Source organism: Haliotis rubra, unplaced genomic scaffold (assembly GCF_003918875.1).
Source record: "Haliotis rubra isolate DU_JTF1 unplaced genomic scaffold, ASM391887v1 Scf451, whole genome shotgun sequence".
NCBI lineage: Eukaryota > Metazoa > Mollusca > Gastropoda > Lepetellida > Haliotidae > Haliotis > Haliotis rubra.
This window is the reverse complement of record NW_025767137.1, coordinates 885,215-912,533: the sequence shown is the minus strand read 5'-3', so window position 1 is coordinate 912,533 and position 27,319 is coordinate 885,215. Positions and strand designations below refer to the sequence as shown.

The window sequence follows — 27,319 nt, the reverse complement described above, 5'->3', positions numbered from 1 at the left end:
CATTTATTTGTTTTCATTGTTAAATGTAATGCAAACTGAAATGTTGAATGATCAGGGATCTATATATTTTATCAACTTTAATTAAAATACACTTTTAAATTTGGTAGAGATAATGAAAACAATGTATACAAGCATGACCTATAGGGATTAAATTACAGTTTAATTTAAACAGAAACCGTTAATGATAAGTATTTTTTTTAACATGTAATTCTACCTTACATAAGTCTAATTTCAATCACGTAAAATTTAAAGCAATCTTGTTTTCATTATTTTGGGTACTCACCACGCACCTACCACTGACCACGAATGACTGAGTTTTGGTTCACCTGGTAATTATATGGATACTCTAGCAATATCGACAAAACTTTGGATCGACCACTTGTAGAATATTGAGAAAATTGCATGCACCAATTACATCTATGATCTTGTGTTGTCGAAGGACTAAAACAATTTTTACAATTATGGGCTCCAGTTGTACCAGTGAGGTTGAAAATAATCGTTCTAGATGGGATATTAGAAGCTACTCACAGTGTCTCAAAGATTGAATTTGTTGAACAAATATATATTATATTCCCCACAGTGCAGACTGTAACCTTTAAGCTTTCAAATGCAGCTTATCCACGATTGAACATTGACAACATCTCTCACCCCAAATACACCAAGTTCAAGGTCGCCATTTACTAAAAATAGAGTGTAAACACAGCGTGCACTGACAGACGACACAAGTGATATAAGGCTTGAGAAGCGATCAGTTCTGAGGTAGATCTATTCATTAAAAAATATTATAAAACAATTGTCGGTCATGAAAATAGTCGTCAACTATGTTAAACTTCCATTGAAACTTACTTTCATTAAACCCCGTTTCGACTCCACCCGAACACTCCGCTGAAGCCGGCTGTGTCCCGCATGATCGATTATTCGGTAGTCGCCTGGCTGGGCTCTGGTGGGGCGGGCCACCTCCGTCTTCCTTGCCTGCATCACGAAGAGTCTGTAAATACTTTCTTTGCCTTAGGGCCATATTTGTCCATTTTTCTTTCACCTCGTCAACGGTTCGTGAAGCAACGCCTCTCGTATTGACTTCTTTGGTAATTTGCATCCAAATTTGATTTTTCTTTTTTTCTAGTTACCTCGTTACTGTGCTTTTCATTTAATATTTTCGAATTGCCCTCCACACAGCTTTGAATAGTGTTTTTCTTCCTCCACCGAAAAGTTCCTACTTCTTTTCTTTCTTGGTTTTAGGTTTTCGGCGGTGATATCTCGTTTGAATGCCTCCATTTCTGACGACATTGGCGGAAGTAAACAAACTATAGCATTATGGGATTGATAGAACTTTAACCACGACTTTAACCACGGCGTTAAAGATAACCATGGCGTTAGTAAAAAGCGGCAGTGTTAAACATGGACTGTACAGCGCTCTTTTAGCGTTCGGTTAGCTAGCGGCGAGGTTAAGGATTTAACAGTCGGTTAAGAGTTAACCGAGTGTTAAGATAACCGAAGTTTTGAACAACCCTTCCGGACCCAGGACAATAATCACAAATGGGTAACAGAAAAGCACAAAATGTTTGTGTGGGAAAAGTAATGGAAACTTCTGTTCTGCTGGCAAAATAAATAAAAATTCTTGCTGAGACTATTTTACTGCTTCAAAACAGAAGTTCCTTAATTTGTCTCCATTATGGAGGTGTTACTCAGCTGACAGCAGAATGCCAGAACAATTATCAAAATACATCAAACAAATCAGTAAACTGCATAATGAATGCACTTGAATCATTCCTGTAGTCCATCAAGATAACTGTCATCACTTGTCATCTACAGTGATGGGGACACCTCTTCCTGGTACTTGGTCAGCATCATATTCTGTTGATTTGCATTCCGGTTAACCTCTCGAGGTAATATGTGGCTGCTCTGAAGTACAAAAAGATAGAAGTGTTTTTATTTGTATTTAACAAACTTTATGGATAACAACTTCTTTTATTTTATAAGTGTGACGTTTTGATAAGATTCTTGTACCATTGTGAACGAATGCTTGGACAAGGTGAACTACCATACATGTATATCATGTACCTGCATCACGATATTTGGTAATATTTGGGAAACTGTGTTATACATCAACCAAGATACATTAACATGTTTTATGCTTGTTAAAAAATAGCAACAGTCAGTTTCAATGAGATAATAATAGTATTAGCAAGCTAATTTTCTTTTGGCAGTACAAACTTAAGTCCATCAAAAATCACAAGGGGGAGGGGGGAGAGGAGTTTGATGATTTTTATGGAGAAGCATGTACAATCTGAGTAACTTAAAATTTATGTACAAAGGAAGAGACCCCCTTCCCATGTACAAATACAATTATGCCCCCTCCCTCCCTCGCCTTCACATTAATTTGTATATTTATAATTTAAATATAATTATGTACAAAATTGCTGCCCCGCCCGGGTACATGTGTACAAAATTCACGACTACCCCTACCTCCCAGAAGAAAACGGGTGACCCCTCCCCTTAAAATCATCACCACCCCCACCCCTCAAAAGAGTGAAATTAATCAATCAATCAAAATAAATAATAATAAATAAATAAATAAATAAATAAAATAAATAAATAAATAACAAAAGCCATAAATAATGAACGTTCTCTTAAACGGACATTACATTACCCTAACTTTCCTGAAGCATCACAATGAATAAATAAATAAATAAATAAATAAATAAATAAATAAATAAATAAATAAATAAATAAATAAATAAATAAACACACACACACACACACACACACACATACATACATACAATAAATAAATAAAAATAAAATAAAATACATAAAAAACCCAATGTAACAAAAGCCATAAATAATGAACGTTCCCTTAAACGGACATTACATTTCCACTTTTCTCAATTCTGCACCAAGATGTAACATGTTGCATCATTACACTGTTACAAAACAAAACATTCATGTTTCTTTTACAAATGTTTCAAGACTGATCTCATTTTGGTGGTTTTGAGACAGTGCAATAGATATGCAGTTAGCTGCCCTTCTTGTTCAAAATTTCAAGATCACAAAATGAGGCCTATAGCTCCAGTTCTTTTACAGTTTGTACCTTCTAGTATCCCCCCCACATACACATTTTCATGAGTATCACAAATATTCTTCAATGTATGTACAAATGTAGCATTTATCAACTGAGACAATAAACCATTTCAGAAAAATGAATGACGTGAGAAAATGCCATATCTGAAGCCAAATGAGAAACTGACACAACCTCATACTTAGCATTTGCATACCAAATTATGATTCATCTTGAGTTTATTAGTCCCATATACTATACCCATCAGTTAATACCTATCTTGGTGTCATCACATCTACTCTTGTTTGGAGTCTGTTCTCCACTTCCTGAAAAGTAAAATTATTTATCACCAAGTGCAAACATGTTCCTTTAGCATAAAGGAATGCTTACCATTATAATATTTCTTAAAAGTGTCTCAAATTGTAATAACCTTTTTGTCATGGGTTTCTCCTTCTTTTGCATCTGGCAATGAGTCTGTTAGGACAATGCATGTGAAAAATTATATGATATTTTGCCTACTTTGGTACAAATCCAGGCATCAGCAATGTTTTCATTTCAGGGTACATATAAGAGTGAGTAGGTGAGTTAAGTTTTACGCCACACTCCGCACTATTCCAGCTATATGGCAGCGGTCTCTGAATAATCGAGTCTGTACAAGACAACCCAGTGATCAACAGCATGAGCAGCGATCTACCCAATTGGGATAAGATGACGTGTCAACCAAGTCAGCAAACCTGACCACCTGATCCTGTTAGTCGCCTCTTACGACAAGCATGGGTTACTGAAGATCAACTCTAACCCGTATCTTCATGGGTTCATATAAGAGTGGATCATTGTAAATGGTTAAAAATGTACTGTTTCTTTGTTGGCTCTAGAAATTGCTAAATATCAACAAATGCTTCATCACACACTCTAAACGAATTACCTCTTGCATTTAGGCACTAAATACCATCCATACCTGTGCTTACCATGAACTTGTTTAAACAGTGATGATTTTATTTACCACTAAGTTACCATCAACCAATGTTCATCCAGAGACATAAAAATCAGTCGAGTGCATTTTTTTGTTATTAGAAATTTACCTTTGACCCTGTCATAATTTAGTGGGTTTTTTTAGGTGTGTGTGTGTGTGTGTGTGTGTGTGTGTGTGTGTGTGTGTGTGTGTGTGTGTGTGTGTGTGTGTGTGTGTGTGTGTGTGTGTGATATTCCTATTTGAAATCGATGGCAATAACACATTCTTTAAATAAAACAACTATTTGACACAATCCAGCTTGATCATATAACCTTGGGAACATTGATAAGAAAGGTTACTGTCATAAAAACATTAGCCCTCTCAAAAGTAGTACATATTTTAAGCTCATTGCCTAATCCTCCAGATGGCTTTAGCAAGTTTCTTGAAAAGATATTTTTCAAATTCATTTGGAATTGTAATAATGATAAAAAAAAAGAATCACAATGAAAAGATTAAAGGCTGAAGGGGGACTGGGTATGGTTGATATAGAAACATTTATTGAAGCTCTAAAATTATCCACTCTTAGACAATAATTACTGTAAAAAATCATCCGACAATAATCCTTTTAATATACCTTATAATGATATCTTCAAGTATGGAGCAAATATTCACAAAATACTTAACATTGAAAACCCTTATTGGAAAGATGTTTAAAAGCATGGAACAATTATTGCAAAAAGGTTAATGCTGATTCTGACAATACTGATCACATTCTTGCACAACCATTATGGCTCAATCATAATCATAAAAACACTTATATTAGACGCTGGGCAGATAAGGGTTTATTGACAGTAAAAGATGTATGTGATGAGCATGGATTTATGCCTTTTGATAAGTTAAAGATACAATACAAAATCAGAGGGACACTATTAGACTATAACTATCTACTTCAAATCTGACCTGATATTTGGAAAAATGTTATTAAAAATACAGTTATCATTCCTTCCTACAATTCATACATCAATGTTTACCAAAGAATTGAATTTTTTTTAATAAATTGTATATTTATATACTTATCCTATCTCACGGTATGCACCATCTCTCTCTTCTACGACCATGTGTGGAAACGTGCTGTCAGCTAAGTTGAGTCAAATCTAACTGGCCTCTGACCCGCCCTGACCTCTGCCTTCACCCCGACATCAATGCCTGTCAATCATCCATCAAAGCGTGCGGCTCGCCTAAACGATCACATGACCACCTCTACTTGTCATTCTCGTCTTGGAGCTTCCAGTAATCTGTGATGTGGGGCAGGTTGGGTGGGTCCTAACGCGTGAGATAGGACAAGTATATAAATATACAATTTATGATAAAATTTTCAAATTTTTAAACTTATCTTATCTCACGGTATGCATTATCCCACGGTTGGTAGGCGGGTCGCAGATTACCCAGTTACTACTACCACCGGGAAAACGCATAACTCAAGGAGGCAAGGAGAAAGCACCAACTCCTGATATGCAAACTCCAAACTTGAGATGTTTTTTTTTTTGTGTGTTTTTCAGGTAACACCTTGGCTTACACAGCACAAAAACTCTAAGGAGTGGGCCCTCCCGAGTTAATGTGGTTTTCAACCGCAACTTTTGACAAGCAAAAGGACGCAGGAAGGCGGTGAAAGAAGGAATAGCCCGGTTGCTCAACTAGTTTAACGTTCAGTACCAATCTCCCTAACTTACCAAAGGTGAGAAAGGACTTAGGAGCAGAACGCTTTGAAAACCATACAGGTAATCGGGATCAACACTTCACTGACGTGATTGCTCAAAGAGTAGAGGTCAGTAAGCGGAATGTCGACCTTCTCTACATGTAGTACAGGACTTGCCTCATAGTCTTCTCGCCATGGTGTGACAGTACCAACACGTCCTAGTTCTCTAGGTGAGAAGGGTCTAGACCCAGGTCAAAAAGTACCAAGATATGGATAACATCTATATCTTTTATTATGTACAGAGGGCCGAAGACAGTTGCTGTGCCAGAACCAAGGGGCCAATTGATGTAGTCCTTCCACATCTGTCAGTGAGAGGTCCTGTAGGTAGTGTGAGGAGAACACAGTATCCGATCTCCAAAAACAGCCCTCCATGATGGACTGAAGGGAACAGTTCCTGTGAAGAGCCATGGTTGACGCAAGAGCTCGGGTCTCATGAGGCTTGGCCACTGCTGGCGGAGGTAGGTTAGCAAAGGTATAGGCACGTAGGATCGTAGTTCTCATCCAAAAAGCCAAGGTAGTACGGGAGACTTCCGAAGTCGAGGCAGGGATGTAGGGATGAACAGTCTCTTACGTAGTCTTCGACGATCCTGCGAGGCAGCTAGATAAATCCTCAATGCGCGAACTGGGCATAAGGAAAGATCTTCCGTGTCTTCTGGTCCCAAGATGGTAGACAATGGTGGGATCGTTAAAATGCGATCCAGTTGTCCTGGTAACTGATTCTTGGCCAGGAAATCCCACCGCAGACCAAGGAAAACTTTCGCATGTCTAGTCTTTTCAAATCGTACTCGAGACACATCCAGAGCATGCAACTCAGAGATACGGGCCGCTGTAGCCAAGGCCAAGAGAAAGAAGGTCTTGAAGGAGATATGTTAAAAGTCTTTATCCTTCAAAGGTTCATATTAAGCCGAACTGACATGAGCAAGTACAACAGAGAGATCCCAAGCTGGAGGCCGGAACTTCTGGGATTGATCAGCCAATTTGAAAGACCTTAGGAGAGACTGGAGTTCAGGAACAGTGGAAATCTTCACACCCGAGGCTGTAGCAATAACAGTGTTAAGAGCAGCCAGATAGGTAGATAAAGTTGATCCTTTAAGTTTCCTGGAGGTCCGGAGATGTTGAAGATATTCTGCCACCATCTGCGGGGATGCCGTAGTAGGAGACAAGATGCCCTTCTTCCTGCAATAAGCTTCAAAACTTTTCCACTTGTCATCGTAGAGTGACCTGGTAGAAGAACGATGAGCTGTAGTGATGGCAGTGGCAACACGTAAAGAATAACCCTTAGCCGTTAATGATTGATGTAGATGCGTCAGCGGAAACCAATGGAGTTGATCGGAGTGTGGATGAACCAATAGATCGGGTCGATTGGGGAGCGGCACGGGATCTGGTTTCGGCTAAGTCTTGAAGATTTACTAACCAACTTCTGGCTGGCCAGTAGGGCGCGACCAAAAGCAGAGTTATCCAATTTCACCAGAAAGCGAGGAAGAAGGGCCACTGGTGGAAACGCGTAAGCGTTCAGATCTTCCCACGGAATGGCCAGAGCATCCAGGTCCCAAGCTAGAAGGTCCGGTATTGGTGACACAAACCGAGGTAGCTGATGATTGAACCTCGTGGCGAAGAGATCTACTGTTGGAAACGTCATTGGAAGGCAAAGAGTCTGAAACACCTGGGAATGTAATTTCCATTTCGTCGGAGAGGGACGACTTCGGTCGAGACAGAGCATCTGCGATGACATTCTTCACCCCCGGAATGTGGTTGGCCTGCACCAAGATTTTGAGAGAATCCACCAGGTTGAAGAATCGTTGTGTCCACTGTAGAAGCCGTGGAGACCCTGTTGACCCCATTCTGTTGATATGCCACACCACCGCTGCGTTGTCCGATCTGACCATGAGAGAGGTAGAACATCCTGTCAGTGACTGATTGCTAGAATCACTGCCCTGAACTCCAGAATATTGATGTGAGAAGTGTGATCTTCGGAAGACCACAGCCCTGCCACTTGTAGATTGAGAAGGTGAGCTCCCCACCCGTGTTCCGACGCATCCACATACAGGTGGTGAGATGGAACAAACGGCTCTAAACAGGTTGCAGACATTCAATTCTATCATCCACCACTGTAGATAAGGACGAAGCTCCAGAGGTAGAGTGATTAAAGCACCGGGATTCCCCAATCTGATGTAAGGTGATAGAAATAGCTGTAACAGACAAAGTTGTAGTTGACCCCTGAGGGTCAACGCCTGAGCCGACGTCAAGAGGCCTAGGAGTTCCTGCCATTGACGGAGCGTCCTGGCTTGCGCTAGAGCTAGGGAGACCAACCGCTGTATCTGCAGAAACGATCCCTCGGGACAAACATTCTGTTGACCTGTGTGTCGAAAACAGCTCCGATGAATTGAAGTCGGCGCGTTGGGACTAGTTCCGATTTCTGCAGATTGATTAACCATCCTAAATGGCGAAGATGCTGTATCGCAAACTGCATGTGACGAACCAGAAGGGCATGATCGTTCTGTGCCTGAATGCAGTCGTCGATGTAGGCTTCGAACACTGTCCTCTTGCGATGAAGAAAACTGGTGATAGGCTTCGTTACCCGTGTAAACAGCCACGGGGCCGAAGAAATTCCAAACCGGAGAACAGGCCATTGATAGTGGATGTCCTCGAAGATGAACTGAAGGAATTTGCGATGCGCCGGGAATATCGGGATGTGGAGGTAGGCATCCTGAAGATCTAAACTGACCATGTAGTCTCCCGGCTTGATAATTGTCTTGAGGAGTGCCACCGATATCATGCGAAAATGAGGCGGGAGCTGCAGAAATTTCTCGTTGAAAGTCTTCATGTTGAAGATTAATCTCAGTTTGTCCGAATCCTTCTTGGGCACCAGAAAGATTGGAGAATAGAACCCTGGACTGGTCGGGGCTGGACCCAGGGATTCGATCGCAAGTTTCTTGAGTAAAGTGTCTCTCTCGTTGATTGCAGAACGAAAAGAAGCCGTAGAACCTGAGCGAAGGTCCGGATTAGTAGGGACATAGTGAGCTGGTCGTCGCTGTCTCATTGATTGCTCCACTTCTAGTCGCTGGAACCTCAACAATTCGACCGAGACTTGTAGATGGGCATCCTTCACTACTCTTTCGGCTACTTCCCTAATTGCCCCCGTTGAACAGAGAATTGCCCGACCAGGGTGGGCGAAACAGGTCCGTTCTGAATCTGTCTTCCCAGGATGATAATTGTAACGGTCCTCTACGCCTCATAGCCGTGACATAGGAGAAGAAATGAGCCAAGAGATCTAGGATGGTTTGGAATTGTTCCTGCAATAACACCATAGCCACTCGGATGTATGCTTGCTGATGGGTTGTAGCATGTGCGACAGACATGGCCACCGCTTCAGTAGTTGTCAACATTAAGTTCAATGGAGCCATAATCTTCCTTATGGACGCATCTAAATGTATCAGTTCACGGTCTTCGACCAGAAAGGGCGAATAAGCTCTCTGTTTCGTCCCCAACAGCGTGATATCATCATCTACTGGAGGAGAGGCAATCATAGATGACAATCCATGTACATGAGCTGATGCCAAGTTGAAGCAAGGCGCAGCAAAACCATATTTAATCTTCCTCAAACTAGCAAAAGCCTCATCCAGGGACGCAGTCAGCTGAGTGATGCACGGTCGGGGAGGGAACATGATAGAACCAAAGTCTCCAGTCTTCATATCAAAACTGGATAAAATGTCATCCTTCAAAGTACTACGCTGTAACTTGAGGTTATCAGCAATCCAGATAAGTAGCTGAGGTGAGTCAACAGCATCCACACTCACATCCGAAGGAGACATACTTCCTGAAGACATAGACGGCGTTGTTGAACGTAGAATCTCTTGCACAGGCACCGCTGGCGTAGTCGAAATCTCTGATGACTGAGTAACAGGAGATGACACTGGCTCCTGATGCTGTATAGCTGATGCTACCGCCATCACAAAGGCATCAAAGTCCATAGGTTGAGACGTTGCCCCCTCAGACACCGGATTCCAGGAAACCGGCAAAACAGATCTCGCCGTCGAAACTGTAGCAGAAGGAACTGATGAAATTGTAGCAGCCCCAGAGGGAAGATGAGGTATGTCACGCAGCGAGGATGAACATACAGCTGATTGAGTCACGCCCACATGAGATGATGGCACTTGTGTGGTAAACGCTGAAACCTGAGGAAGCGTTGAACCATGAACCACTCCAGTAGCTTGAGACCATACCGCACCAGGAACACCATAAGTAAGCGCTGAGCCAGGTGGCCCATGAGTGAAACTTCGCCAATAGGAATCCCTGGAGTGAGCGTTGATCCAATAACACTATGAGTAAGCGCCCGAACCAGGAGGGCCGTGAGCGGCTGAACTAAAAGCAGCATGATGAAGCGTCGAACTAGTAGGGAGCGTCGAACCGGAAACGCCGGGAGCAAACGCCGAACCAGGAGGAAGCGTCGAACCCTGAACACCGGGAGCAAGCGTCGAACCGGGTGGAAGCGCCGAACCAGGATGAAGCGCCGGACCGGGAGTGAGTGCCGCACCGGGAGTCCTAGGAAGGGGTGCCAAACCGTGAATACCATGAGCCAGCGCCGAGCCAAGACCAACATTAGTGAGTGCCAAACCGGGAATCCTGGGAGGAAGCGCCGAACTGGGAGCACCATAAGGAAGCGTCGAACCAGATGCAAGCGTCAAACCAGGACCACTGGGAGGAAACGCAAAACCATGAAGTGCCGAACCAGGAATACCAGGGTTAAGCGCCGAACCAGGAGGAAGCGCCGAACTGGGAAAACAAGGGTTAAGCGCCGAACCAGGAGGAAGCGCCGAACCGGGAATACCAGGTGTAAGCGTCGCTCACGGGAGGAAGCGCCGAACTGGTAGTAAGTGCCGAATCCATCCAAAGCGCCACACTGGAAGAGAGCGGCGCTCTGAGTAGCCACGTGGGATCCGTGACAAGCGGCTCTCTGCCCGTATATAACTGTCCTAATGAGAGCGTCACTCCCGAGGTAAGCGCCGCTCTGGTTGAAAGCGCTGCACTGACTGTAACCGTCACTTGTGATGTAATAGTATGAGTAGTCGCCACCTCCGACCCATTAAGGCGTTGAGTCACATTTACCAACAAGGATGGCTGTGGTTGTATGTCAGATGTAGACAAAACAACAATACGTGGAGGTGACGAATCTTCCAAAGTAATAGGACTAGACGAATGGGGTCGGAACAGTTGAAGCACATTCTCGCTCAGATAAGAGTCCGATGACTCGTCCAGAAAATCTTCTTTAGGAGATTTGGATTTAGAACGTATTGCAGATTTTATTCGGCGATCTAATTTAGAACACTTCGGCTCCGATGGACCTTCCAATGGATTCCTCCGATCTCTATCTGCCTTGCGCCTGCTAGCTACCCGACAATACTCTGAGAATGCATCATCGTCCAGGTTAGCACATAAACTACAACGCTTAGACCAATCGCATCGTTCATGGCAATCCACGCAAGAGTTATGAGGGTCCGCTGCCGAATAGTTACTATTGCATCTATCACAATGTTTGCGTTTCTTTGAAGCGTGACGATTTGCTTTCCCCATAGTAGAAAACACAAACAAAAAACTCTCTTAACCACAACACACGTCCACACAGCGTGGTGACAAGAAAGAGAATGACAAGAAGAGATGGTCATGTGATCGTGAAGGCGAGCCGCACGCTTTGATGGATGATTGACAGGCATTGATGTCTGGGTGAAGGCAGAGGTCAGGGCGGGTCAGAGGCCAGTTAGATTTGACTCAACTTAGCTGACAGCACGTTTCCACACATGGTCGTAGAAGAGAGAGATGGTGCATACCGTGAGATAGGATAAGTTTAAAAAATATATATTAAAGCTCTCAAAGGGTTCAAGATTACTTAATGACAAGTGTATTTCTAAAAATGACAAACTTGAGATTTGTACTAAATGGGAAATGATATTCAATGATTGTGAATTTGATTGGCACAAAATTTTCAACTTCTATTGACATGTATTGAAAGATGTTAAACTTCTTTATTTTCAATACACATTTCTGCAAATAGTTATTTATACTAAAATATAATTATTCAAAATGAACCTGACTGACAATGATTTGTCTACCGTTAGTTTGCAATGATGTTTCTGAGAGCATTTGTTGTGCTTATTAGGACTGTTGTGAAAGCATAAAATTCTGGAATGATCTCGAAATCAATTAATAACTATTTACCATGAAAAATAAACATTACAAAATATTTGATTTGGTTTGGTACATTACATAATGATGTATTACTAAATCAAATCATTATCTCTGCCAAAAAACATATCAATTTATGTAAATTTAAAAAATCAATTCCAAAATTCATTAAATATAAAATGGCATCAAAAGAGATATTTTCTGTTCAAAACTTTATTTTCAAGGGAAACAATGAAATTGATAAATTCAGTCTTAAGTCTTAAATGGAATTCACTCATGCCAATATTCAGCAACAAATTATAATTACATCTTTACACCTTTTCTGTGTTTGTTGTTACTGTATACCTTTGACTATGGGAACAAATAAAAAAATACATAAAAAAACATGGGAATGTTAAGATACAATATGAATACACTTTGTCAAACTGATTTTAAATCATAGCTTTTGTGCAAAGAGTAACAAGAGGGCACAGAAATCTACATCCTTTTCCCTTTCAGTGGTGCAAAAATCACCAGAAGTGTAAACATAAGAGAACATACCGTTAATCCTAAAGCATATGAGCACAAGTTACATAATAATGACTACACCGAAATCTTTCACTCACTCCCTACTCTTAAAGCTTTCAATACCTTGTAATGCCATGAATTAGAAATGGTACCCTGGTACTTTTCAGTGACTGAGTTTTGCATTTGACAGCAAAGACTGAAATCATAAATTCATAATAATAATATTCATAATAATGTAGCATTCATCAGTCCTTTAATGTTTGTATGATGCTGCACCTTTCTTTTTAATTGACTCTGCATTATAATTAACATCCCAGTCTACTCCAGCTGTACCATAAACTAGTTTACCAAGACTGACTACCTCCTGGTCACCTGATTCAACATAGGGATTTTTTCCTGGGGATCTATTTTCACCTATATAAATACAGCACTGTTGTATGACATGGGATAACAGATGTGCCCACTTGCCTAATTAAATGCTAAATCTAAAAATTCAACAGTGCCCCTGCATTGTAACAGTTCAGATTGCTCCTCTTCACAGCAAGAATAGGCATCAACTGAATTCCAAGCTTTTCCTCAACAAAATGTTGATCTGGACTGGTGGGCAACCCAACATGGGATGGTATGGTGAACAACCTGTAAACATATGAAGTTATTTATACACACAAACATTTGTTTTAATGCCATAATATAAATAATAACTGCATCCATGTGTTGATGTTTTCTGAGTAACCATGAAGGGATGCACAAAATAGACACAGATGTTGAGATTTAACTTAAAATGCCTTATTTGACAATTGAGGTTAACATGTAACATCAAAACAGAAAAGTCTAACTACAGTATATAACATTGCCAAAAGGAGCATACCTGTTATGGTGTCATGACAGAAAGATGTGAACTGTCAAATACATTGATTCACTCAATGGAAAAATAACAAATACATCTTCAGCCATGCATGTGCAAATGAAACTAGCAAAATATCTCTATAATCCTAACAAAAGTGGGGTCAATTGTCTGATTGTGACTATGGCATACAGTGTTCATGAATTACTACCAGTTTGTGGTGGTACCAACGGTTCACAAAAAAGCTGAGCTTATATTGCCTGACCAGTGAGTGGGAACCTGCAAGTCCAATACATCTGTTCTGTGTTTGTGGCTCTGCCCTAACGTTGATATGTTCCAACTTACACCAACAATAATTTCCTTCATATCAAGCATCAGGAAGATGCCTTTACATCTGTGACCTTAACCATGGACATGACCTTTATAGATTACATATCATATTTCAGATCCCATATATATTATTTGTTATTTATCTCCTACTCTTCCCTGATATTAGGGATGGTGAGTTAAGACTTATGACAATTATTGTTCCCATTTCAATGCATAATTGGTAGTGTTGGGAATTGGTTAAAATTGATCATTGGTCCATTACAACCGATCAATCATCGAAAATAATTGGTTAGGATCATTTATCAAATGTTCCTGTTACCTTTGTTAATGCACAAAATAATTTACAAAAAACAACATGTAGTTCTTTGGGTTTTGGGGTAAATTGCACAAAATGCATTTTTATACTTCACATATTTAAAGGATGGCTAGTATGTGAGGAACATAAATTTCCAGGAGTCTTTAAGATAAATTCAATCATGACTTGGAACAAGCTTGTAGTACATATGAAATGTAAATATAATGACTCAGACAAACCAACCTTGTGAAAAAATATTGTTAATGCAAACAAGTGTTCCAAAACTGCTTGTGTTCGATTATGACAAAACATTTTCGATTGCTTGGTCATTTAGTCACTGCGACCAATCTTCGATTATTTCAATTAATCAGACCACCACTAATAATTGGTTGACTGCTCACTTAAACTCTGAGCCTTGGTCACATTGTGGTATTCTTGGATTTCCCCATCCATACTCAAGGTAGATCCTATGTAGTTGATCCACAAAGTCAATGGTATGTTGCCCAACTGGTGTTTTCTATATCAGGTTTCAAATTTGCTTCATTAGGAAATTTGGGATAACAATTGCCTGTCACCCTGCTTATCAATAAACTCCTGTACGGATTTCTAAGAATTTTTCAGCATAATACCGGTTTATCAATGTTCTTATATTTTCGGAATTTCGTATCATGAACCCAACAAACGCTGTGTAAATTTGTGGATATGACATTATGAAGTCCAGACTGAGGAATCACTATTTTCCTGTCCCCATCAATAATTTCCAGTCTGTATTTTCCATGGACAGGGTTGTGGATTTTCCATGGAAGGGTAAATTTCTTTCAACTTCAAACTTCTTCATTTTCTTACAAAAATGATAAAACTTGACAGTCTTACTTTTCTGGGGAATGTCACCTCCTTCAAGTTTTAACCTAAGGCAGTCGTGATGTCATTTGAAATAACACCAATGCTTCTATTTCTTGAAGGTTGTGCCTGAAATACATCAAAATCCATTATTAGGTTCAATTGTACCTCATATGTTTGTTTCTATTTTATCTCACATTATGTGATTAATGTTAATAATGTTATATAATTTATTGAGTCATCTTACAAAAGTTATTAACAAATTTATACAATACAAAAGGTACACACAAGGACCCTCTTTATTTTATCTGGAGTGTTATTCCACAAAAAAAATGAATAGAATAAGACAAACCAAACGGAGGTAAAACATATTTTAATGTGGTTGCCTCATCAGCATTAAGATTACTCTTTAGAGTTTATTTGGGTAAACATACTGACAGTATGGTACAATGAACATATCACTGCACAATAGATTATAACATAATAAACATATATGAAACACATAAACAGTCACTGAACACTATATTAATGCACACCATTATTAACATACCATATCAAGATGTAATCACACCCAAATAGTTCAGCTGCTGCCTCTTCTTAATATGTGGCTGATTATGAATTAGGGCAAATGAGACACTAACATGACTAACAATTATCTTCAAACTAAGAAACAAAGGCTAGGTTCGGTTATCCTGTTAGGATGGATTACTTGTTGAAGTGGTAATACATCTCAGTGATGTATTAATGGTAATCATAATAATTATAAAGCCTTTTAAAATGGAAAAGAAACATATATTATCCAAGTCCTTCAAATCCATTAAATCCTTTCTTCAATATACATAATAATTGTCAAAACATATCACATTTATACAAGTTGTACACATGAAACCATGTTATATGCAAGATTACACTTTCTCAGTAAAGTACACATTCTAGACATGTTTGGGGTTCAGTCCCATCCAGGATTTGAACCGACTCTCTCCACCAAATCGCCAACATACAAAGTCAGTGATCTAGCCAACTCAGCTGTGAACATAATTATATTGTCAGACTTTCACCACACCTAGTCAAATACATCCAAAATGGCCTTCGGTCCAAAATGTGTTTTACATGCTCTAACATTGAACAGAGTAAATGACATGGCAACTAAATAATATTTCACATGTGGTAGTCTCCAAAGCAGTTTGCAAAAGAAAATTATTTAGGTGATAAACAGCTGGTGTTTCCTTTTCATATACCGGGTATTTTGCTGTAATTTTCAGGTTATTATAAATATGAAATATGAAATGGATACTTACATGCACTTACATGTTGCATGAAATATCACTAAACTACTAAAGTCAATAATGCCTTGTCTTCCTATGTGATGTTTATATGTGTACTTATGACCCTTCTGCAGCTGCCCTTAAATGTACAGAAAAGTCTTAATGTTGAAAAAAATGGAGACATCTGCACTTGGCAAATCTGTGATTTATGTACTGTATGTGTACATGTGAGTGAGAGAGTGAATTTAGTTTTATGCCGCATTTAGCAATATTCCAGCAATATCACGGCAGGGGACACCAGAAATGGTCTTCATCCATGTGGCGAAACTAACCTGGGAAGCGAACACTTTAACCAGTGTGCTACCCCTTGCCCTGTATATGTACATGTCACTTAAAAAATATGTCACTTAAATTTTTTTTAAAAGAATTGGATGAAGCTTCAATACTTTTCCCTGTCCAACATGTCTATATGGCACAAGATACAGAGAGATTTGTTACACTGAAAGACCTGTAAGAGATAAATTATGTCTATTTCATTAATGTTTTGCAAAATGTATTTCTGCATTAATAAAGAATGTTTTATAATCATACAGATACCATGGGAGTTTATTCATTTGTCACAAAAAAAGAGTGTCATGGGATAATTTCATGCAACATCATATTTCGAATGACAGAAAATCTTTAAACCTCAAAACTAGTAACTATGCAACTTCCTGTTCATTAATGGTCAGTTGTTTGCCTTCCTCTGCTGACATCATCAAATCATAGCAGAGTCTGCTACATTAATAGAATATGGTTTTGATACTCATGACCTGATGTGATTGAGATAGTTTAAAACTGTTTCAACACACACTCCTGCATTGTTTATATTGTAAACAAACAACTGTCCAGGTTTGATAAACCATTTATGAGAGGGCTAACACCAGTGTCTGATCTTTAATTTATCCCCAAAGTCATTTGTGTAAGCATCTTTGATGTAGGCTGGTGATCTAAGTGGAGAGGAATCAGAAACATTGTTCAAAGTTAGAAAGCACAGAATTCAGGCCAGAAATTGGCCAGGGTCACATTAAACAGCTTTAAAGTCCTGACATATGTAAGGCTGAATAATTAATTTTGCCAGAAAGTATAAAGTAAGGGGTTGGAATATGCCTAGCAATGTGAAACACTGACCAAGAACCCTACTGCCTGTTAAGCCAAGAAATTGAAATTGAAACAGATGAAAGCTCTTTGAGACCACAGCATGAAACGAAATTACACATGAGTCTATCAATTCATCAAGCTAAGACTTTGAAATACTTCCATGAAATAAAAAAAATTCACTGTTTGCTGTTTTGAGAATGCTAGACTTGCCAATTTCATATATGAAAAACAAAATGAAAAAAATCCAGATAACTTATGAAGTTTATTAGTTACCCTGCCCAAAAGTGATTATTATGAGGTTGAGAGAGTTATGGAATTTGAGATACAGCCTTCACTGGACTGGGGCACTTAAATGTACTGTATGTACCTACATATTCAAGTACCACAACTTGTTCAAGGTGGTAGAGGATATCAAGGTGAAAGGAGGGTGCACACACTGCCAAGATCAGACCGACTTGTTGAAACACAACATTGGATGTGAAGGCTTCTGATTCTGCTGTATGTGCAAAGATACACCTCCCCAGTCACCATCAGTCATTCTCCAAGCTGAAAATAGTGTCAGGATCATATTAAATGTTCAATCATAAAGACCATAACAGCCATGAGACAGTTTTTGAGAAACTAAATAATTGTTTGAAAGTCATGAGAGAAAAAAGTTTATTCATATGATGTAACAGAAAGAATGGATCATATGCAACACTGTTTACTTAAAATAAGAGGGTTTTGTGACATATTGTGCCATCAGCAGTGAACACATTTCATACTCACAATACTCATATCATATGACTTTACACACAGACACCCAAATTGTGTCAGTGGTGACTTTATCCTAATTTGTTGTCAATTCATCGGTTTCAACAAATTTAGAAGCCAGGTAACCATTACCATGTGGGCTCTTGTCACTGTTAGACCACAAATCGAGGCTACATTCAAATCAAGGCCACTAAAACAATCCATTCAACTCAAGCAGCCCTAGCTTCACTCCCTTAAATTAGTCTCTATAACAATGCCAACTTGTATCCATGGTGAAACATAAATAGGAAAGCATATACATGTAATGTATGAATTACTAAAATGTGCACTCACCTTTACATGTTGCACAAAATCAAATGTTTTCCCATTAACTTCAAAAGCAACATTAAAAACAACCAGGCTGTTAACAGCCAATACATGTAGTACATATAGCCTCAGACCACTTTACTATCTACAGTGACATGCCATGGCCAGAGCACCATAATTAATATCTGTCCTAGGCTGTCCTGTGGCATGCTGACCAACATACTACTTCTCACTTACCCAGCAAAATATCGGTCTGGATCGAGGCATTTCAAGTTTGCTGTATCCACTGTCAACAACGGTCACCAGAATTTTCGAGCTGAAATACACTAAACAGCCTTGAACTTGGGGTCAAATCATGAAAGGCTGGAGTCAATAGCATGTGCAGATTGAGGACAAAAACAAATGGCAATAAAGTACAATGTCTGATCTTTCATTTAAGCTGTCACAAGTCACCCTGAATAAATTAGCACAGACAAATCAGTGCATTTAAACAAGGCACTACATTCTCCTATTTTCCTTCCGGGTCATGGTAAAACTTAGAGGAGTAATACAGGAGGGTGAAAAGCGCCGACCCCAGTTTCGCACCAAAATGTAACCTACTTGAAAATATCTCTGCACACATTCTGCAGAAGCCATCAGGTTAAAAAGAAGCAACTACACATTGAAAAAATATGGTTAGTTTTAATTACTGGATGAATGCACATTTTAACAACATAAAATCATCCAATCACTGCTGTCATTTGATTCAGTCAGCACTGAAGGCTCTCTACGATGCTTTAAAATAAAAAGGCACAGCAAAAACAACATGCATTTCATTTCCTACCAGTCCCCTGGGGTGCTTGGGGCTGGATGAAGCTGTGCTGGGCAGCTGGCAGAACCTCTGTGGTGCACACTGACTGTCCGCCTTGACGCGCCGAAGAAGCGGACCAGCTTGGCTGAAATGGGAGAGAGAGTGAATGAAATTTTCAGTCTAGAGGGGGTTGTACATGGTCAAAGGGATCAGGTGGGGCCTCTGCACCAGCCAAAAACAGCCAAGAGGGTGCATGGAGGGGCCAAGACATTATTGTGCATTTAAGGTTGCTCTGTGCACTTAAGGACTGCTATAGGAAACCTAAGTGCACAGAAAACCTTAAATGCACAATGGACCTTTTTAAAAAAGGCACAGCAAAAACAACATGCATTTCATTTCCTACCAGTCCCCTGGGGTGCTTGGGGCTGGATGAAGCTGTGCTGGGCAGCTGGCAGAACCTCTGTGGTGCACACTGACTGTCCGCCTTGACGCGCCGAGGAAGCGGCCCAGCTTGGCTGAAATGGGAGAGAGAGTGAATGAAATTTTCAGTCTAGAGGGGGTTGTACATGGTCAAAGGGATCAGGTGGGGACTCTGCACCAGCCAAAAACAGCCAAGAGGGTGCATGGAGGGGCCAAGACATTATTGTGCATTTAAGGTTGCTCTGTGCACTTAAGGACTGCTATAGGAAACCTAAGTGCACAGAAAACCTTAAATGCACAATGGACCTTTTTAAAAAAGGCACAGCAAAAACAACATGCATTTCATTTCCTACCAGTCCCCTGGGGTGCTTGGGGCTGGATGAAGCTGTGCTGGGCAGCTGGCAGAACCTGTGGTGCACACTGACTGTCCGCCTTGACGCGCCGAGGAAGCGGCCCAGCTTGGCTGAAATGGGAGAGAGAGTGAATGAAATTTTCAGTCTAGAGGGGGTTGTACATGGTCAAAGGGATCAGGTGGGGACTCTGCACCAGCCAAAAACAGCCAAGAGGGTGCATGGAGGGGCCAAGACATTATTGTGCATTTAAAGGTTGCTCTGTGCACTTAAGGACTGCTATAGGAAACCTAAGTGCACAGAAAACCTTAAATGCACAATGGACCTTTTAAAAAGGCACAGCAAAAACAACATGCATTTCATTTCCTACCAGTCCCCTGGGGTGCTTGGGGCTGGATGAAGCTGTGCTGGGCAGCTGGCAGAACCTGTGGTGCACACTGACTGTCCGCCTTGGCGCTGCCGAGGAAGCTGCCCAGCTTGGCTGAAATGGGAGAGAGTGAATGAATTTTTCAGTCTAGAGGGGTTGTACATGGTCAAAGGGATCAGGTGGGGCCTCTGCACCAGCCAAAACAGCCAAGAGGGTGCAGGGAGGGGCCAAGACATCATTGTGCATTTAAGGTTGCTCTGTGCACTTAAGGACTGCTATAGGAAACCTTAAGTGCACAGAAAACCTTAAATGCACAATGGACCTTTTAAAAAGGCACAGCAAAACAACATGCATTTCATTTCCTACCAGTCCCCTGGGGTGCTTGGGGCTGGATGAAGCTGTGCTGGGCAGCTGGCAGAACCTCTGTGGTGCACACTGACTGTCCGCCTTGACGTGCCGAGGAAGCGGCCCAGCTTGGCTGAAATGGGAGAGAGAGTGAATGAATTTTTCAGTCTAGAGGGGGTTGTACATGGTCAAAGGGATCAGGTGGGGACTCTGCACCAGCCAAAAACAGCCAAGAGGGTGCAGGGAGGGGCCAAGACATCATTGTGCATTTAAGGTTGCTCTGTGCACTTAAGGACTGCTATAGGAAACCTAAGTGCACAGAAAACCTTAAATGCACAATGGACCTTTTTAAAAAAGGCACAGCAAAAACAACATGCATTTCATTTCCTACCAGTCCCCTGGGGTGCTTGGGGCTGGATGAAGCTGTGCTGGGCAGCTGGCAGAACCTCTGTGGTGCACACTGACTGTCCTTTGACCTTGGCGTGCCCGAGGCGGCCCAGCTTGGCTGAAATGGGAGAGAGAGTGAATGAAATTTTTCAGTCTAGAGGGGGTTGTACATGGTCAAAGGGATCAGGTGGGGCCTCTGCACCAGCCAAAAACAGCCAAGAGGGTGCAGGGAGGGGCCAAGACATTATTGTGCATTTAAGGTTTCTCTGTGCACTTAAGGACTGCTATGGGAAACCTAAGTGCACAGAAAACCTTAAATGCACAATGGACCTTTTTAAAAAAGGCACAGCAAAAACAACATGCATTTCATTTCCTACCAGTCCCCTGGGGTGCTTGGGGCTGGATGAAGCTGTGCTGGGCAGCTGGCAGAACCTCTGTGGTGCACACTGACTGTCATCCGCCTTGGACAGGCCGAGGAAGGCCCAGCTTGGCTGAAATGGGAGAGAGAGTGAATGAAATTTTCAGTCTAGAGGGGGTTGTACATGGTCAAAGGGATCAGGTGGGGACTCTGCACCAGCCAAAAACAGCCAAGAGGGTGCATGGAGGGGCCAAGACATCATTGTGCATTTAAGGTTGCTCTGTGCACTTAAGGACTGCTATAGGAAACCTAAGTGCACAGAAAACCTTAAATGCACAATGGACCTTTTTAAAAAAGGCACAGCAAAAACAACATGCATTTCATTTCCTACCAGTCCCCTGGGGTGCTTGGGGCTGGATGAAGCTGTGCTGGGCAGCTGGCAGAACCTCTGTGGTGCACACTGACTGTCCGCCTTGACGAGCCGAGGAAGCGGCCCAGCTTGGCTGAAATGGGAGAGAGAGTGAATGAAATTTTCAGTCTAGAGGGGGTTGTACATGGTCAAAGGGATCAGGTGGGGACTCTGCACCGGCCAAAAACAGCCAAGAGGGTGCATGGAGGGGCCAAGACAATATTGTGCATTTAAGGTTTCTCTGTGCACTTAAGGACTGCTATAGGAAACCTTAAGTGCACAGAAAACCTTAAATGCACAATGGACCTTTTTAAAAAAGGCACAGCAAAAACAACATGCATTTCATTTCCTACCAGTCCCTGGGGTGCTTGGGGCTGGATGAAGCTGTGCTGGGCAGCTGGCAGAACCTCTGTGGTGCACACTGACTGCCATGTGGCCGAGCCGAGCGGCCCAGCAGCTGAAATGGGAGAGAGAGTGAATGAAATTTTCAGTCTAGAGGGTTGTACATGGTCAAAGGGATCAGGTGGGGGACTCTGCACCAGCCAAAAACAGCCAAGAGGGTGCAGGGAGGGGCCAAGACATTATTGTGCATTTAAGGTTTCTCTGTGCACTTAAGGACTGCTATGGAAACCTAAGTGCACAGAAAACCTTAAATGCACAATGGACCTTTTAAAAAGGCACAGCAAAAACAACATGCATTTCATTTCCTACCAGTCCCCTGGGGTGCTTGGGGCTGGATGAAGCTGTGCTGGGCAGCTGGCAGAACCTCTGTGGTGCACACTGACTGTCCTTTGACGAGCCGAGGAAGCCCCCAGCTTGGCTGAAATGGGAGAGAGAGTGAATGAAATTTTCAGTCTAGAGGGGTTGTACATGGTCAAAGGGATCAGGTGGGGCCTCTGCACCAGCCAAAACAGCCAAGAGGGTGCATGGAGGGGCCAAGACATCATTGTGCATTTAAGGTTGCTCTGTGCACTTAAGGACTGCTATAGGAAACCTAAGTGCACAGAAAACCTTAAATGCACAATGGACCTTTTAAAAAGGCACAGCAAAAACAACATGCATTTCATTTCCTACCAGTCCCCTGGGGTGCTTGGGGCTGGATGAAGCTGTGCTGGGCAGCTGGCAGAACCTCTGTGGTGCACACTGACTGTCCGCCTTGACGCGCCGAGGAAGCGGCCCAGCTTGGCTGAAATGGGAGAGAGAGTGAATGAAATTTTCAGTCTAGAGGGGGTTGTACATGGTCAAAGGGATCAGGTGGGGACTCTGCACCGGCCAAAAACAGCCAAGAGGGTGCATGGAGGGGCCAAGACATTATTGTGCATTTAAGGTTTCTCTGTGCACTTAAGGACTGCTATAGGAAACCTAAGTGCACAGAAAACCTTAAATGCACAATGGACCTTTTTAAAAAAGGCACAGCAAAAACAACATGCATTTCATTTCCTACCAGTCCCCTGGGGTGCTTGGGGCTGGATGAAGCTGTGCTGGGCAGCTGGCAGAACCTCTGTGGTGCACACTGACTGTCCGCCTTGACGCGCCGAGGAAGCGGCCCAGCTTGGCTGAAATGGGAGAGAGAGTGAATGAAATTTTCAGTCTAGAGGGGGTTGTACATGGTCAAAGGGATCAGGTGGGGCCTCTGCACCAGCCAAAAACAGCCAAGAGGGTGCAGGGAGGGGCCAAGACATCATTGTGCATTTAAGGTTTCTCTGTGCACTTAAGGACTGCTATAGGAAACCTAAGTGCACAGAAAACCTTAAATGCACAATGGACCTTTTTAAAAAAGGCACAGCAAAAACAACATGCATTTCATTTCCTACCAGTCCCCTGGGGTGCTTGGGGCTGGATGAAGCTGTGCTGGGCAGCTGGCAGAACCTCTGTGGTGCACACTGACTGTCCGCCTTGACGAGCCGAGGAAGCGGCCCAGCTTGGCTGAAATGGGAGAGAGAGTGAATGAAATTTTCAGTCTAGAGGGGGTTGTACATGGTCAAAGGGATCAGGTGGGGCCTCTGCACCGGCCAAAAACAGCCAAGAGGGTGCATGGAGGGGCCAAGACATCATTGTGCATTTAAGGTTGCTCTGTGCACTTAAGGACTGCTATAGGAAACCTAAGTGCACAGAAAACCTTAAATGCACAATGGACCTTTTTAAAAAGGCACAGCAAAACAACATGCATTTCATTTCCTACCAGTCCCCTGGGGTGCTTGGGGCTGGATGAAGCTGTGCTGGGCAGCTGGCAGAACCTCTGTGGTGCACACTGACTGTCAGCCTTGACGCCGAGAAGCGGCCCAGCTTGGCTGAAATGGGAGAGAGAGTGAATGAATTTTCAGTCTAGAGGGGGTTGTACATGGTCAAAGGGATCAGGTGGGGCCTCTGCACCAGCCAAAACAGCCAAGAGGGTGCAGGGAGGGGCCAAGACATTGTTGTGCATTTAAAGGTTGCTCTGTGCACTTAAGGACTGCTATAGGAAACCTTAAGTGCACAGAAAACCTTAAATGCACAATGGACCTTTTTAAAAAAGGCACAGCAAAAACAACATGCATTTCATTTCCTACCAGTCCCCTGGGGTGCTTGGGGCTGGATGAAGCTGTGCTGGGCAGCTGGCAGAACCTCTGTGGTGCACACTGACTGTCCGCCTTTGACGCCGAGGAAGCGGCCCAGCTTGGCTGAAATGGGAGAGAGAGTGAATGAAATTTTCAGTCTAGAGGGGGTTGTACATGGTCAAAGGGATCAGGTGGGGACTCTGCACCAGCCAAAAACAGCCAAGAGGGTGCAGGGAGGGGCCAAGACATTATTGTGCATTTAAGGTTTCTCTGTGCACTTAAGGACTGCTATGGGAAACCTAAGTGCACAGAAAACCTTAAATGCACAATGGACCTTTTTAAAAAAGGCACAGCAAAAACAACATGCATTTCATTTCCTACCAGTCCCCTGGGGTGCTTGGGGCTGGATGAAGCTGTGCTGGGCAGCTGGCAGAACCTCTGTGGTGCACACTGACTGTCCGCCTTGACGCGCCGAGGAAGCGGCCCAGCTTGGCTGAAATGGGAGAGAGAGTGAATGAATTTTTCAGTCTAGAGGGGGTTGTACATGGTCAAAGGGATCAGGTAGGGCCTCTGCACCAGCCAAAAACAGCCAAGAGGGTGCAGGGAGGGGCCAAGACATCATTGTGCATTTAAGGTTTCTCTGTGCACTTAAGGACTGCTATAGGAAACCTTAAGTGCACAGAAAACCTTTAATGCACAATGGACCTTTTTAAAAAAGGCACAGCAAAAACAACATGCAATTCATTTCCTACCAGTCCCCTGGGGTGCTTGGGGCTGGATGAAGCTGTGCTGGGCAGCTGGCAGAACCTCTGTGGTGCACACTGACTGTCCGCCTTGACGCGCCGAGGAAGCGGCCCAGCTTGGCTGAAATGGGAGAGAGAGTGAATGAAATTTTCAGTCTAGAGGGGGGTTGTACATGGTCAAAGGGACCAGGCTCAAAGGGGTGTTGAAAATGCCATGAAAATGATCAATTACTTTAGAGGGAAGTTAAGTTGAAAATAATTGAAAGTGATTTTAACTGCCAATCAGTAAACTCATTAAGACTTGCCAAAGTACCAAAACACCCTGGCAGTATGGTATCTTTGGAGGGATATACTTTGCCAGACAATTAAACTGGCCGAGGTGTTGACATGGTGTTTCTTTTTTTATCCTTAATATATCTATCTGCACCTTCACACGAGAAGCTAGTAATTTTACCATTTGGAGGCATTCCTCAGATACTTCAGATACACGACCCAAATTCCAGAAATATTTGTTGCCATGCTAGGTTACCCTGGGATATAAATCTCGGCCTACCTTTAGAATACAGCACCACAAACTTTAAAAATACGTCATAATACCCTTTTACGTAATGTAATGTGATTTTGTTCGAAAGCACGTTCTCGAAACAATGCCCAATGACGCCTGCATGGCAACACAGTTGTCTGGCTCAGCGAGTGCGTATAAGCTCCGCTCACTGGTGTTTCATCTCTACGAGCTATGGCATTTAATAAGCCCAAAGATGTTGAGAGTTTCCAGTAGTTGTAAACCGGCGGATGCGCAATATTTTGCAAGCACCAGTTTGAAATATTTTTCTTTTTTCACTAATACGCACATATTTATTTGTATTACGGGCTGCTGAGGTGTTATGTTTTGTGTATTTTGTATTTTGTATTTTTTTTAATTTACATATATATTTTTGTCATTCAGTAATTTGCACCATTACATAGAAAAGTGTTTTATTAGTATTTTATTTTTCAAAGCGGTAATAATGCATTACACTAGACACGTCAGTCATGTTTGTGCCGGTTCGGTCAATGCATTCTATTTATTAGGATTAATTCAAGGGATTGGGATTGGGGTTAGGGCTAGGGCTAGGGCTAGGGCTAGGGTTAGGGTTAGGGTTAGGGTTAGGGTTAGGGTTAGAGCTTAGGGCTTAGGGCTTCAAGGGATTGGGGTTAGGGCTTAGGGCTTCAAGGGATTGGGGTTAGGGCTTAGGGTTTAGGGTTAGGTTTTGGGACCTAATATGCAATATAGTTGGTACATGTCCGGTGGTTCGGTCAATGCATTCTATTTATTAGGATTATTTCTAGGGGTTAGGGTTAGGGTTAGGGCTAGGGCTGAGGGTTTAGGGTTTAGGGTTAGGGTTAGGGACCTAATCCAATATAGCAGGTACATGTCCGGTGTAAAACGTGAGTACCATTTGTTGTTTTTCCTTTTTGAATTTTAATACTTTTTTTTCACACAAAAACGGGAAACCAAAAACGTCGAAAGTACATTATGAAATGGGTTTATGTAGACATTTTGGGCTAATGGAAATTGGCCTGGAATTTGCACTCAAGCCTCTTTCACACGCAACATAAATTTTGTAAAGTAATGATTCGAAGGCTAACTCACCCTCGTGCCGTCACTACACATGCTCATGTGTCCCTCGTTCCACAATGCGATCCACATTATCCTTACAGTGTTCCCTACATCACGTTTCTGTCACAAAATCACCGATTTATATAAAAACGCGTCATTCATGCATGCACCGTGAAATCTACGTCTGACGCCTGACGTCAACAACCCTTTTCAGTTTGAGGCATATCGGCTCATTCCACGCCACACGTTAATTTGTAGATTACGGAATGGGACGAGTGTGCCAAATGGCATCGGATCCATTCGGCAATTGTCCGTAGAATAAAATCAAAAGACACCAAGTCTACCCGTAACCTTCGTAATTGTCCGTGACCTATTCGACTCTTTCCGTTCATTTCCGTGACGTCACAGGAATGACTCGATAAATTTTCACATTGAGCAACAGTGTGGACGTAGCTCAGTCGGGCTAACAATCCGAAGGTCGCGGGTTCGCGTCCGACGGGTTCTGACAAACTGGTTGCTTGTCTTAATGGACACGTGACCTACGGCAGGGATCGTCCTCACGAGAAGTTGTGGTGCTGTATTCTAAAGGTGCTCCTATAAGTATTTAGTTGGTTGACAAGAGATGTTATTGTGTTTGGTTGGAGAGTTATGAAAAGTCAGGACTGAGCAATAACAATATTGACATGTCAATGTTTCCATCGCAACGCTAGGTACCGTGGTTGTTCTCGAGGAGGCTTTCTCGCTTGAAATCCTTCACCGTGGGAAGTTGCGTCGCAAAACTTCAATA

General features: G+C 42.2%; 1 long non-coding RNA gene across 2 annotated transcripts; it reads right to left on the bottom strand.

Annotated features, from left to right (window-relative positions):
* Positions 1–1,550: 1,550 nt before the first annotated feature.
* On the bottom strand, positions 1,551–3,692 carry LOC124289927. Of its 2 annotated transcripts, none has more exons than XR_006901795.1 (3): positions 3,489–3,692; positions 3,334–3,384; positions 1,551–1,902 (listed from the first exon to the last, which is right to left on the bottom strand). It is a non-coding gene; the product is annotated as an uncharacterized LOC124289927 (long non-coding RNA). The 2 variants fall into 2 exon arrangements; XR_006901796.1 differs by having other exon boundaries at positions 3,578–3,628.
* Positions 3,693–27,319: the final 23,627 nt, after the last annotated feature.